This window comes from Ischnura elegans, chromosome 1 (assembly GCF_921293095.1).
Source record: "Ischnura elegans chromosome 1, ioIscEleg1.1, whole genome shotgun sequence".
NCBI lineage: Eukaryota > Metazoa > Arthropoda > Insecta > Odonata > Coenagrionidae > Ischnura > Ischnura elegans.
The window spans coordinates 130,930,912-130,943,815 of record NC_060246.1 but is presented as its reverse complement, the minus strand read 5'-3'; the positions used below and the strand labels follow the sequence as shown (position 1 = coordinate 130,943,815).

At 36.9% G+C, this 12,904-nt stretch overlaps 1 protein-coding gene and 1 long non-coding RNA gene across 3 annotated transcripts in view; one reads left to right on the top strand and one right to left on the bottom strand.

Moving 5' to 3' along the window:
• The window catches only part of LOC124169841 (protein singed), a 159,038-nt gene that overhangs the window by 21,003 nt on the left and 125,131 nt on the right, over nucleotides 1–12,904 (bottom strand). The gene's annotated exons all lie outside the window — the stretch shown is intronic.
• On the top strand, nucleotides 58–3,128 carry LOC124169852. Its single transcript, XR_006867256.1, has 3 exons — nucleotides 58–164; nucleotides 329–399; nucleotides 2,873–3,128. It is a non-coding gene; the product is annotated as an uncharacterized LOC124169852 (long non-coding RNA).

Below are 12,904 nucleotides of genomic sequence, written 5' to 3'. Positions count from 1 at the left end.
CGAAGAGAGGAGAATGCATCGGTTGCAAATCGTCTGATCCATTCATAGAGCATCTGGAGAGGGCGTTAGGTGAAAAAAGTGAAGCCAGCAGAAACCTGTTTACCCGATGCGCTTTTGTTCGTCCGCCATATTCATTTACCCCGCTCGCTCGTTTTCTCATAAAGGTACGTGTTAAGAAAATCACCTAATTTTCAGTAATCCGATGCTGCTGAAGCATTCTGAACGTATGCTGATAGTTTAGAATTCATCTTTATACTGATATATTATTTTATCCGTTAAAAAGTGAGTATTTAACCTTGAAAACGACATTTTTATTCAACCTTCGCAGATGGTTTGCTGCGCGGCTTACGGGTGCAGTAATTGCCCCGATAAAAGGATACCAGGAATTACATTCCACCGGTAAGTTGCAAAATAGTCAATTATTAGTAATATCTGTAGCATTTGCTTGAAGTGCATGGTGAACCTTGTTAATTGTCTATGTATGTGCCACGTGCAGCAGGTGGACTCCTGTGCGGCAATGTACAGGTTAATTGTTACTTAATCCTTATCAGTGCTAAAATTATATTATTCTATGTTGGATTTTGTCATGAGCGATAATGCTTATCATAATGAAGTAAGAAATTTAAAAAAATATCAGTTCGTTTTTGGAACTCTTTTCATCTCTGCCTACCTTCGCTGGTGAACATTTTGGTGTATTGACATAATCATAAAAAAGGTACCAATTCGCTGTGCAAGTTGTGACATGTGAGTGAATACTGTGCATCATTGAACACTTAGTGTTCAGATATTAGGTCTATTTAGAGCGGAGATACGCATGGCACTCTTAAGGCACCAAAATTCGACGTTAGTTAAAAACATAACACATGATCAAGTGGTTCTCAACGAAGCATTGGCAAATTTATTTTGGTTTCCAGAAATTGTGGAAATAAGATCTAAAATGCAAAATTAATAAGTTATTATACTGGCCTTACAATTGCGTCTCATGTTTTGATAGGAGTGACAGGCAATATTACAATTATCGACCGAAAACTTATTATGATCATTAGCGATGACCAGTAACATCACTTACTCAGCAACAAAAGAGCATGAAATTCTTCCTCTGTTGATAGGTTTATATACACCTTAATTGATCTCATTGAGAAATAAAATGCTCAGTCTTAAAAACATCGTTGTGAAAGCATAATTTGACAGTATTATTGAATCTTGACCACTTCACATGCCCTGAATGTGTTTTGTCTTGTTCCATAGCCCATTCATGTCCCCATATCTCTTAGAAAGTGGAGGCCACATGTTGTAATTAGTTTTTGCTGAGTTACTGCAATGTTTGGTTAATATCATTTTTCATTTAGCTCTTGTTCGTCTTTTTTTGCTCGTAGGTGTTGTTTATATTTGTTTTTGTGATAACAACTTTGCTGAAGCAACAGCTCCTTTATCTATGCTAGGATCAAGTTAGTGCCTCTTCAATTTTTTTTCACGTTAGTGTCCCTTTCATTGCTTCTTTGTGAATGTGTTCATGATGATTAATCATGTTTACGTCTGTTTTGCAATTAAAAAAATAAATAAGTGATTACCCTGTATAAGGATGATGAAAGTTTGTGGCACATATGGTGGTTTTCTTCTAACTACTCGCCCAGAACTCATAGTCTGTCAATGAATTTCCCCCTGTGACTCAACGTATGTGTCTTTCGTTACAATTGTCACTTCAATTTTTATCAGTGTGAATAACACTCACTAAGGTTATTGCTTATGATACAATAAACAATCTACTTTTAGGCTATCTGTACACTTGGTGCACGCATATCTCGCACCACTACAATACATAGCAAACAAAAGTATGCACCTATTTTGTACCATACATGTTCACCATAATGTCAAGTTACTCAAATACTAGCTTGCAAAAATTCAATTTCATTACTTTCATTGTTTTGGTATTAAAGGGGGACAAAAGTAATGCCATTTTTAGACAACATTAAATGGAGTAGGATTGTTTTGTATATGTGTAGTAAATTGTTCCCACATTTGATGAGGACCATCTCTGTTTAGCACCGATGTGGTGGCCTAGTGGATCGACCATTGGGCTACTGCTTGAAGCTTGACACCTTTTGACACATCCAACAGAAATTTGTGCATTTTGTGGTGGTCCAAGAAAGTAATCAGCCCTCCTATTCTCAATATCTTACATTCAATCCCATGCTTAATTAGTGACGAACTGCAAGCATTAGGATTAATCTTGTAAATAAGTTGCAGGGTGATGTCTCTATTCCCAGATTACATCAATGGCATATTCAGGTAAATGAACTTTGGCGGGTTCGACGTGCAGAAAAATATTAGGGAAATAAAACTGAGGGGTCCAGAAATCAAATTTTCCCATTTAGTATGAGAGTAAACAGATTTAAGTGTGATTTAGAATCAGGTCTTTTGGCGGGTAGGTAACCTTAACAGTTGTTTTATCAAACTCCAGTATTACCAAGGGATGCTTTCTGTAGTACTAGGAGATCATAGTTTTCTTTTAGCTTATGTTTGGTTGTGTAACTTTGCGTGCCTTCCTAATGGATTTAATGGTGCATGTTTGGGGATATTACCTGGAGTAGTAAAATTATAGCTTACAGCATGCATTTAGTCATTTTTCAGTTGGCCCCATCACTTCCTACTTGTTACTATTTCATTTCCTTCTTCCCTTGTCTGTATTGTGACATAAATTCTCTTGTGGTTAACTTAAGTGATAGCATTTTTCATAAACATCCAGAGGTTTACCTTGATTGGTGATACTAAGAATTTGATATATCACACAGGCTCTGTCCATAGAAATTGCCAAATGTATCCTATTTAGGTGTAATACAGCTGAATTGTTTGTACATATTTTTCATTGCAGGTTCAGCTAATCCAGTAGCCAATGTAATTGAGGGTGTATGAACATACAGAAATTGGAAATAATCCTGGGTGTGTGGCAGCCTTCATTGTGTATTCATAATTGTGCCTAACATGTCTGCCTAAGATTTATTGTTAATTTGGTTACTTTGTATGAATTGTATAAGTAATCGGTTTGAATAACATTGTTAAGTCATTCTGGAAATCTGAAAATGTAACATTTAATGGGTGTGTACATTATATCAGTTGGAAAATGTCAATAGTTTTCTTTTTTTAATACCTCCTTCAAAGATATCATTTAATACAGCTGGCATCCACGGTGCATGTTCGTCTGATTTTGGGGAAGGAAAATAATTTCTGATTTGTCAGCACTTGAAATGCACCAGACCCATCCTCAATTTCTTCAAATACTACTGTTTTGATAGCAGTTTACTCGGAATTGTAAGCAAAATCTCTTTCGATATTGTCTCTTAGCTGATATTTTACTTACCTAATGCGCAAATTTGTCCTTTGATGAGGAAGCCCTTTCCATTTAATGGCCATGAGGTTTTTAACAGGAGTTTCGGAAATGATTTACACCGTGAAACACTTGGATATTGAAGTTACATATCCGAAAAAAAGTCCGGTGATAAGAATGGAAGGTTGACCTCTGTGTGTACAAAGTTTTTCCATCAATACTTTAGTACAGAATTGATAAGTAATGGTAGGCATGATTTCCGTTGTGATTATTGTTTGATGAAAATCAGATAGAGCCAAGCCCTCAATGCAGAAATTTTTTACCGACTACCTTTTCGATGCACTTGTTGAGAAAGATCATCGATTGACACTCGTATCCTTCCCAGGCCAACAGCATCATGAACGCGTCTACTTCCCACGTCAAAGTTCATGAACGCGTCTACTTCCCACGTCAAAGTTCCTAAGTCTTACTAAATCATTTCTTTCCTTGAATCACGATTTATGTATATTTTTGACGGATTATAAGCCAAATAAAATCTTGTAGTGCACGCAATATCAATTAAACGTCGTTATTATCGTAGCATTCAGTGTCCTCCCATTCCTCTCTCGTCCATTTATCCTTTTTTATTTACTTTCATAACTGAATTTGGTTTAAAAAGTTCTACTGTGATCATCTCAAGTTATAACTTAGTGGTTTCACATGAATTCATCAGTTATTTTTCACCTTACAGCTGAAAATTAGTTGCTAATGTCGCAAATGACTTGTCGTGCTTCATATTTTTAATTTGGTACACCGTGGTTGAATCGTTTATTTCATCCAAAAGATGCATTTTTTCCGGTTTTATATTCAACAGATAACCTTCCCTCATCGGTGGGAACGGCTTTTTCCGGCTGTCATAGGTAAAATATTGAGTTTCCTTTGACGAATTCCCCATAAGGAACCATGTATTTCTGCTCCACCCGGGGTAAAGGGATATGGCGGACCGGCTAAAGTGCCACGCCCCCCTGGCTTCACTTTCCTACCGTAGGAGGGGTAGCTAACGCCCTCTCCAGATGCTCTATGGATCCATTAGATTACCACTCGTTCTCTACCGTCACGCTCGTACTATATAAAGTTTATGCGCAACTTGAAAGAAGAGAAACGCCGAAAGGGGAGGAAACAATGTTCTATAAGTGAGTGAATCACTCGAGCAGAATTGTACTTCATGGATACCTAGTTCTAATATGTATGTGTATATATATGATCGTACGTAATGCATGCCCAACGTAGCATTATATTTTTTTGTTTATATGTTAAATAATTATATTTTGCCATTGTATTAAAAAAACATGTTTAGTGTAATACATTTAAAGGACCTTTATTATAAAACCATTTTGAAAAAAAGTTGAAAATAAAAGAAAAAAATTGAGCGCGAGATTTCAAAATCCAAGGCCTTAAACAGCTGTAAGTACCTAGTCGTTAATATTTTTAACAAAAGATATTTTTTTCTAATATTGGCGTTCATGAAACTTGCATTGCAAATTATTAATGTAAACGTTTTTTTTCGAACAGAATTTCATAAAATGCATAAAATGGGGAAAAAATTCACACACGAAATAAGTCTTCCACAATTTAGGCCTAAGAAGTATTATTTTCCATCGCGTAGTCCCCACGAACTGCCATTTTTCTAGTATTTTAATTTTATTTTAACATTTTTTTGTACTAAGGAGAATACAAGCCACCCGACAGAAGCAAGAGCTATTCTAAAATCTGCATTTATGGACGTTGGACGAAAAGTTTAAGAAAAAAAACGATGGAAAAAGTTTATAATTATGTCAACGCGAAAGATTAAAGAATCAGAGATAATTATCAGTTTTATTATGCAAGCCAAGGCTAAAAATAAAGGACTCAAAGAAGAAATTAAAATCAAAAGCAATAAAGCTCAAAATACAACAATGCAAATGTTAATTTAATAGATGTTCGAAATTGATAAAAATGAAAATATTATAGAGAGATTTTTAAATATGTAAGTTTCCGTAAAACTAGCTAAAACACCCATTTTAATTTTACGACATTTTTGCCCTAGAGATTTAAACAAAAGTGCGTAAAAAAAGAACGTACGCTACAAACCTTTTTTCCTGCTGAGTCCTTGAAATTTTGCGATACATAATACATTCTTACATTTCCAGCTCAATAGTGAATTATAAATACACTATCAATCCAATTTGAATTTAACTTTATTTGTATACAAAATAACTTTCAAGACGTCATATATGGCATACTTCGCGAAATGTTATGCATACCATTTTCATTATTTAAAGTGACCGAGATTTTCTCCGCTGACATCCTTTCGTCGTCAAAAAGTTGTGACTTATTCATCGTTATGATCCTTGAATTTCTTTTTTGAAAGATCTTATTATGTTTCATTTTAGATTATTATCGAAGAATGGAAGCTAACTTACATCCTAAGATATCATTTTGTGTTCTGCCTACCGGCAGGTCCCTGCGTCTCCATTCTTTCCTGTTGCCGGTCATTGCTTTGAAGCCTCTATATTTTCCTATCTTTAAATTGTCCATTAACTTTAGCCATCTCCTTTCCTTTCTTCTGATCCCTTCCACCGATATATAGATCTTTAAAAAAACTTTACATACATTACAGAGCATGGTTTCAATCTTTCAATCACTACACTAAAGACCCATATCCAAAGCTCATATCAAAGGATTCCTCAAGACAGGACAATCGCAACCATAATAATCAAATGCAGAAACGAATGTTAAGACTTTTAGGACCAATGAACACGAGAAACCTTCCACATAAGAAACCTCTGTTGGGTGAGGCTGGCTGCTACGAGTTGATTGTGATAAAAGAAGATGAGGTCAAGGGTAACTTAGGGCAAAGGAGATCATTATAGAAAAGAAAATTCTTGGAGAGCACGGGGGTATGGTTTGTCGATGCGAAGAAGGGTGGAACGAGAGGCCGTGAATAGATAGGTCAAGATCCCTGCCCAGGGGATGAGAAGAGGGCGCAAAAGGGCCCACGGAGGTGTTTGAATACCTTTTTCGACCCGGGAAAAGGAACGTAAAAATAGCGAGGATGGCACTCTAAAGCATCGACTCCTAATGCGTCACTGAGAAATGGTAGAGCTTTAAGAGTAGGTAACTGATTTTAATCCTGTATAAAACCACAGCTTTTAATGTAAATAAAACTATCAGAATTGGATCATTAGCTTCTCTATAATGTCGAAATCTGAATTTTGACCATATAATTAAAATCATTTACAATTTATTTATTCAAGCGTAATGCTATGGAAAAATACGTCCGAAAGAAAATCAAAGTAACGATGGTGATGACTATGGACCCCAACTGTCAGAAAGATGCTGAAGTTGGGCCCACATGGCTAGTAATGAGGAAAGGACGGCTGTATCATTTCATGCAAATAAGTATATTTAATGTCTTCATACAATTCCACACGAAAACTCATCGCCCCGACGAGAAACATAGAAGGGAATTGCATTAAGCGAGATTCGGTTGCAAGATTTAGCTTTAACGACAGAGCCAATTATCGAAGACAATAGAAGATAATATAATAGGGCTTTCAACCATATCTACTCAAAGCGTAGGTGGGTATCAGGTAATTTTAAAATATTGGCACGTAGTAATTCTTGAATTAACTTAGATAAATCAAAACAATACGCGTGACGATGATAATTATAAAAAATGTTAAATTAATAATTAAAAGTATAAAAAATAAGAAAATTTTCAAACTTGAAATATAATATTATAAGGGATTAAAAACGTTCGTAAATTACGGACAATTCACATTTTTCTACATTAACTTGAACAAGTTTGTATCTTTGAACAAATAACTCAACAGTTCCTTTAATGACAAATTGATACATTGCAAATCAAAAATATAGTAATAAGGCATCTTTTTATCAATTTCTATTCTCTACATTTCTTTAAGCACACAAAACCACTATCTTTACGGCGGGAACGCATTTGTTTCCCGTTATTTGCGAACCAGTGAGGGCGTAGAATCAAAGAAATAAGAGGAGCCAAGTTCCTTTCAAATATGCGAACCGCTCTCGCGAATTCAATAGGAAGCCGATATTCTTTGTTTGCTCCCGTTAGGAGTAAAATCTGGCTCAAGAGGGAATTGTAAACGTAAGTCCTCTTTATGGAATGAGTTCTTTGACCCATCCGAATTGAAACTGCCATGCCATACTCCCTGCATGGAAGGTGATTGACATAATGAAGCGTTTTGATGAAGCATGGGCTCATAAAACTGCAAGTCACTAGCAATGATTAAATGAAGACACGGGCATGACAGGACTACGAGACTATAACTTCAGCAGCTGTTTCTGCGTGCAGAGATGAGGATCTTTACGATCTTTTGGCATTAAAAAATGGGACATTCCATTGAAGATGAAAATTCAACTAAATTCTTCGCTTGGACAATTTGGCGGAACGGAAACACTAATGTAAAAAAAATGTGTCCCTGACGTTTTGGACGTTTTTTTTTTTTTGGAAAATGTGAAATACTCTAATTCACAAATTATGCTCCAAATAAAAAGATAACAAATAGAAAAATAGCAAGGCCTTATTTCTAGGGCTAAAGCCAAATCTCACATCTGGACTGCCTTACTTCAAACAAGAAACCACAAACAATACTCGGCAAATACGAAACAGGTACGAGAGTAAAAATAATCGCGAGCATAAAGTTGATATTCTCTAATTCAAAGTTCTTCCATAGATTACAGAGAAGCTCGCTTTGAGGGAGAGTGAAATAATAATTTAGCTCATTATTGAGCCACTAATTCGCTAGATTATTATGCTTATAAAATACGGTACGTCTATTAAATGATACTAGTTTCTATACACCAGTCCAGCTAGGGGTTATTTCAGTTTCATGGCAAAATAATTCAAGAAAATTAGAAAAAAAATATTTTTTGCCGATAACGGATATAGTACCTTTGTGATAAATTTTGCAGGTAAAGCTTGCAAAGGATTAATGCATTTCTAGTAAATCGTCGTTATTTCCGAGACCAACGCTTCATTGCTTCAGAGGGACATTCCACTTCGAGAGGTACAAAAGGCAAATGATATTTCCATCATAGGAAAGCTCCCACAATCGGACGCTCGATGAAATTTAAGCCATCAGAAATCCAAGCCGCGGAGGAAAGCTGACGAAAGTAGAGAGCGTGACGAGATGGATCAATAAAAATTTGACTCCAACTTCATGCATTGATGGGCGATTCTGTTCAAGAACCGGGTTGTCACGAATCTTCCATGATGGATAGGAAGATCGCGGTTACATTCCTGCGATAAATTCGTATTATAAGGCCAATTCAAAAATATGATCTTCGCACTGATGGGAAACGAAAGGCTTCATCAGCGATCATTATTCGATTGTGTCAAAGCGAGCGGTGATGATGAACGGTTGCCTTATATCCAGAGCATGTGAACGTCGTCATTACACCAATTATCGCGCTTAAATAAATTTCGCTAATTTTAACAAATCGGTATCATCTTTTGGCATCTGCGCAGAGACGTAGATATCCCAGTTAAAAAATGATAGCTAATCGTATGTTACGTCAAGTCGATGGATAATATTCTGATAAATAAACAAAATATTGGTTCAGGGGCTTTCGGTTTATTTCATATCTAATCACTTACTGTTTCACCAAAGGAATCTTTGCTGACATAAGCGCTTATTCTAGAAACATGGACACAAGAATGTGTAAACCCCCCTAACTAAGAACCATCTATTTCAAGTTAAGGCCTTCTTTACTGCTGACGATTCGAAGGAGAAGAGACTCGCTTGACCGGGAGCTCAGCAAATATGAGAGGATTTGATGAAAAGGAATTGGACGTAGGAAGTTAGGCGGTAGGGTTAATTGCCCGACGAAGTCATTAGCCACTTGGCGAAACACAAGAAAGGGACCCTTTGCAGGACAAGGGTGCAATTAAGAGCTGGCCAGAGACATCAATTGTCACTCAAGGAAGTGTATCAACACATTAACTCAATTGATTACTTGGGTGGGAACCCGTGGTCACACGAGAAATTATCACAAAAACAAAAAGAGAAGACATAATGAAATCAAGGAATCTAAATTTAGCCATTGATTTCTGGGAATGTCGGAGATCATCACGAAAAAAACTTGGAATGGAGTTATTCGTTTTATATTACAACGAATTAATAAAAAAAGAAAAAAAAATGCCTAAATCGCCTTTCACTCTTAGAGAAGCGTTAAGATATACATTTCCATTTTTCAGTGTCTTAGAAGAACTGCCATGCCAAAGACTACCTCCTTTTAAGGTCCACTCATCAAATATTCCAGCACCAACTTTTGAGCATACAAGATCAAGATTTTCCAAATATATATTTCATGACTTCGGACTAACTTCAAAATGTATGGAGCTTGTGGAACTACACCCATCAAAAAGAATAATATGTCAAAAGCGAGTAATAATGCAATATCTGGGTTTCGGTTGAGCTGTAAAATATCACGTGGAATTGAACTAGGGAGCCACATTACTAGTTGAAAAAAGGGTTCCATTAAAGCATCAAGGAAGAGCACAAAAACCTCGACGGGTTTTGTACGAGAGCTAGTTAAAGTCATGATATGAAAGCACAAACTATGCAGCAGGCTCATGTCTAGGATAAAAAATAAACTGTGAATCTTCTCATTGGGCTTCAGTGAGTACCACGTGCCTCAAAGGTTGTCAAATCATCAACATGATCAGATAAGACACAATCATTGTTGGTGGGTATCAAGCACCATACCGTCAGTTATGAGGAAAATGATAACATCTTCACTTATAATCGTTGACACTAATAAGTAAGATAAGGACCAATCAATATCCACTAAAAAAGTTATCATTCGACGTATCTTGAGGAATAATTTATCAACTTTAAATGCTAATTTGAACGGTAGCCCGTACCTCGTTGATCGCTTAAAGTAGACCAAAAAATGAAGAAAAATACGGACATATAATCGCCAATTTGAAAATTTTACATTAGAATGTCATTGGACAACAGGGAAATAAGTAATATTTTTGCTGAAATTCGCGAAGCTGCAGATCACAGATAAAATTGCAGATCGTCGATTTCCCTTTACATGACTGTATGACTTCAGGTGTTGCATACGTGTATTTCGTGAATGATCATTGTAATTTCAAAGAAACAATTGGATTGGCGCAGTTTAAAACACAGCTCTTTTTCCCAACTATGTGCATATCTAGGAATGCAATAGATCCGAGCGATGGATCCTATCGATGATACAATATGAAATACGAACAAGATATTTACTAATTTTACTACAACAAAATTTATCCTCAATGTAACATGAACTTAAAAATTTTCATCGCGCTTCATTCATCACGTAAAAATGTTTGTTTTACATCATTCATACACCGCCCTTAAATCTAATGCAAATGAAAACGGTCTTCATTGCAGTGTGAGATTTGGCCATTTTCTACCTGCCACAAAGGAAGAGGCATTCAGTCCTCCCACGCGTTGTCCACGGGAAAAGAAATATGGGACGCATAATACGCCTCAAGACTTCCCGCCAAAGAGGTGAGTGATGGGCGCGCCACTGACAGTGAAAAGGAATTCAGGGTCAGGCGCCGATTTGGCGCCACGCCCTGCATTAGCGATTCACCTGCGCCACCGCCAACATCAAACCGCGGACGTTAAAGACCGACGCAACTACTTACGAGGGACTAAACAGTACTCCCAGCCGTTCTTTCATCACGCCGACCGCCCAAATACGTCACTTGTGGATGCACAACTACTGTTTTCTCCAGAGGAAACAAAATGAGGACAGATATACGCAACTTTATCCCCGTCGTTGCTTACAAATTTCACGGGGCACCGTGCATAAAAAAGCACTCATAACTAATGAACGTTTAATCTTATTTCAAAACTGCTGAGTCTTTTGCTTAATGGTGGACAGTTTGATTAATTTAGGCATTCTAAACGAAATGTCAACGCAGAAAAACAAAATTTTACGTCGCATGTGGAAATCCGTGCACTAAAGAGTGTCTTTGAGAATGGCAAATACCGAGACCAATAGCCAAAAATGATTTATTTTCATAAACCACGTGAAAACACATAATTTAGTTTAGTTTTAATGTTAAGTAAGCTGTGGCTATTTTCCTCAGGAAAAACGCGATTAACATCAATCAAATTAAGATGAAAACGGAATTATTAAAGACAAGATATGGAATTAAGAGTCTCATGACAGGATCCTAAGGATTGGTATATTACCTTAACACAACAATAAATAGCAAACGTGGTATACAATCTACTCATTATGACGATCAGATGTATTCCAATAAGTACCTTCATTACATCTAAATAAGGACATACATTCAACGCAAGAATTAGTCTAATAGGCCATTAGAATGATGGATGAGTATAGGCATGCCACCAACGACATTGGGGGATGGACGTTGATTTTTGATTCCCGAGTGCTAGCATTAATTGGATACCACCTCGAGTTTGACTTATTCTCCATATGCCACCACAGTCCGTTCTCAAACTTCAATTGGAACTCTCAGCTACATAGTTTATCGACTCACAAATGTATATTTTCTAACATCATCAGCAGTCTTTAAGATAAGGATAAAGGGTGCGAGAATACTCGATAAGGGCATTTTATCGCAATGTACCGCATTAAAATTTGTTTTAATAGCTTTGCTAAATGCCTACTTTTTTAAATGATTACCTACTTTTTTTAATGACTATCGAATAATTTATGATTGAAACTTTTTATGAGATTTAACCAGCCAGTAGCACCACAATTTGGTATAATTCTCTAAACGGGTTAAATGGCAAGCCACGTATCATCGAGGCAACTTTTCATTGCTGCGTTCAATTTTGATATTAACGAAATGTAATTAAAATATTAGGTATTTGGGGAATGAAGAAAGAATAGAGAGACAAGAAGCGCGGAAATAAGGCTAACTCGAAATTAACTGTGCCGTAGAAACCACGGATTCAACCCGCACCTGATGCAAATTTAACCAAAACCTAATTTGATGAATCAAGTGGACAACTTGAAATATTCTCTACTCCATTCGGAATCATCGATAACAATTCTACCAAACCAAAATCTCCATAATCACCAGAGAGGCTGGAATTTATCCAACTTTTTAGCAAGTACATTTTCACAACAACAGAGCGAGATCCATGCAAATCGCGCGGCAAATATGCTGAATAATGCTTAAAATTCCAATATGCTGATAGAGTGATGGGACGGCGGTCGAGTACATCCTGGTCTTCTTTCACTGAAGAGCGCGCCGCCATTCTCGGCGGAACAGGCAAATCGCTACTCCGGTGACGGTGTGATGGAGGAGTTGGCCTCTGAAGATGACAAGATAAGCAGTGGGTGCATATATCTCGCACCAGCGGCAGCCCCCCGCAACTGGAAAAACGAGCCCCAGTGCCGAGTGGACGCTAAATAATGTCGCTCATATACACTTAAAACGGCGAGGCCAAGAGAGCGGGCGGCGCACATGGGGCGGAAATCGGAAAAAGCCGGACAAAATTACAAAATGACTTTTTTTTGTTATAAACGTGAATCAAATTGTTT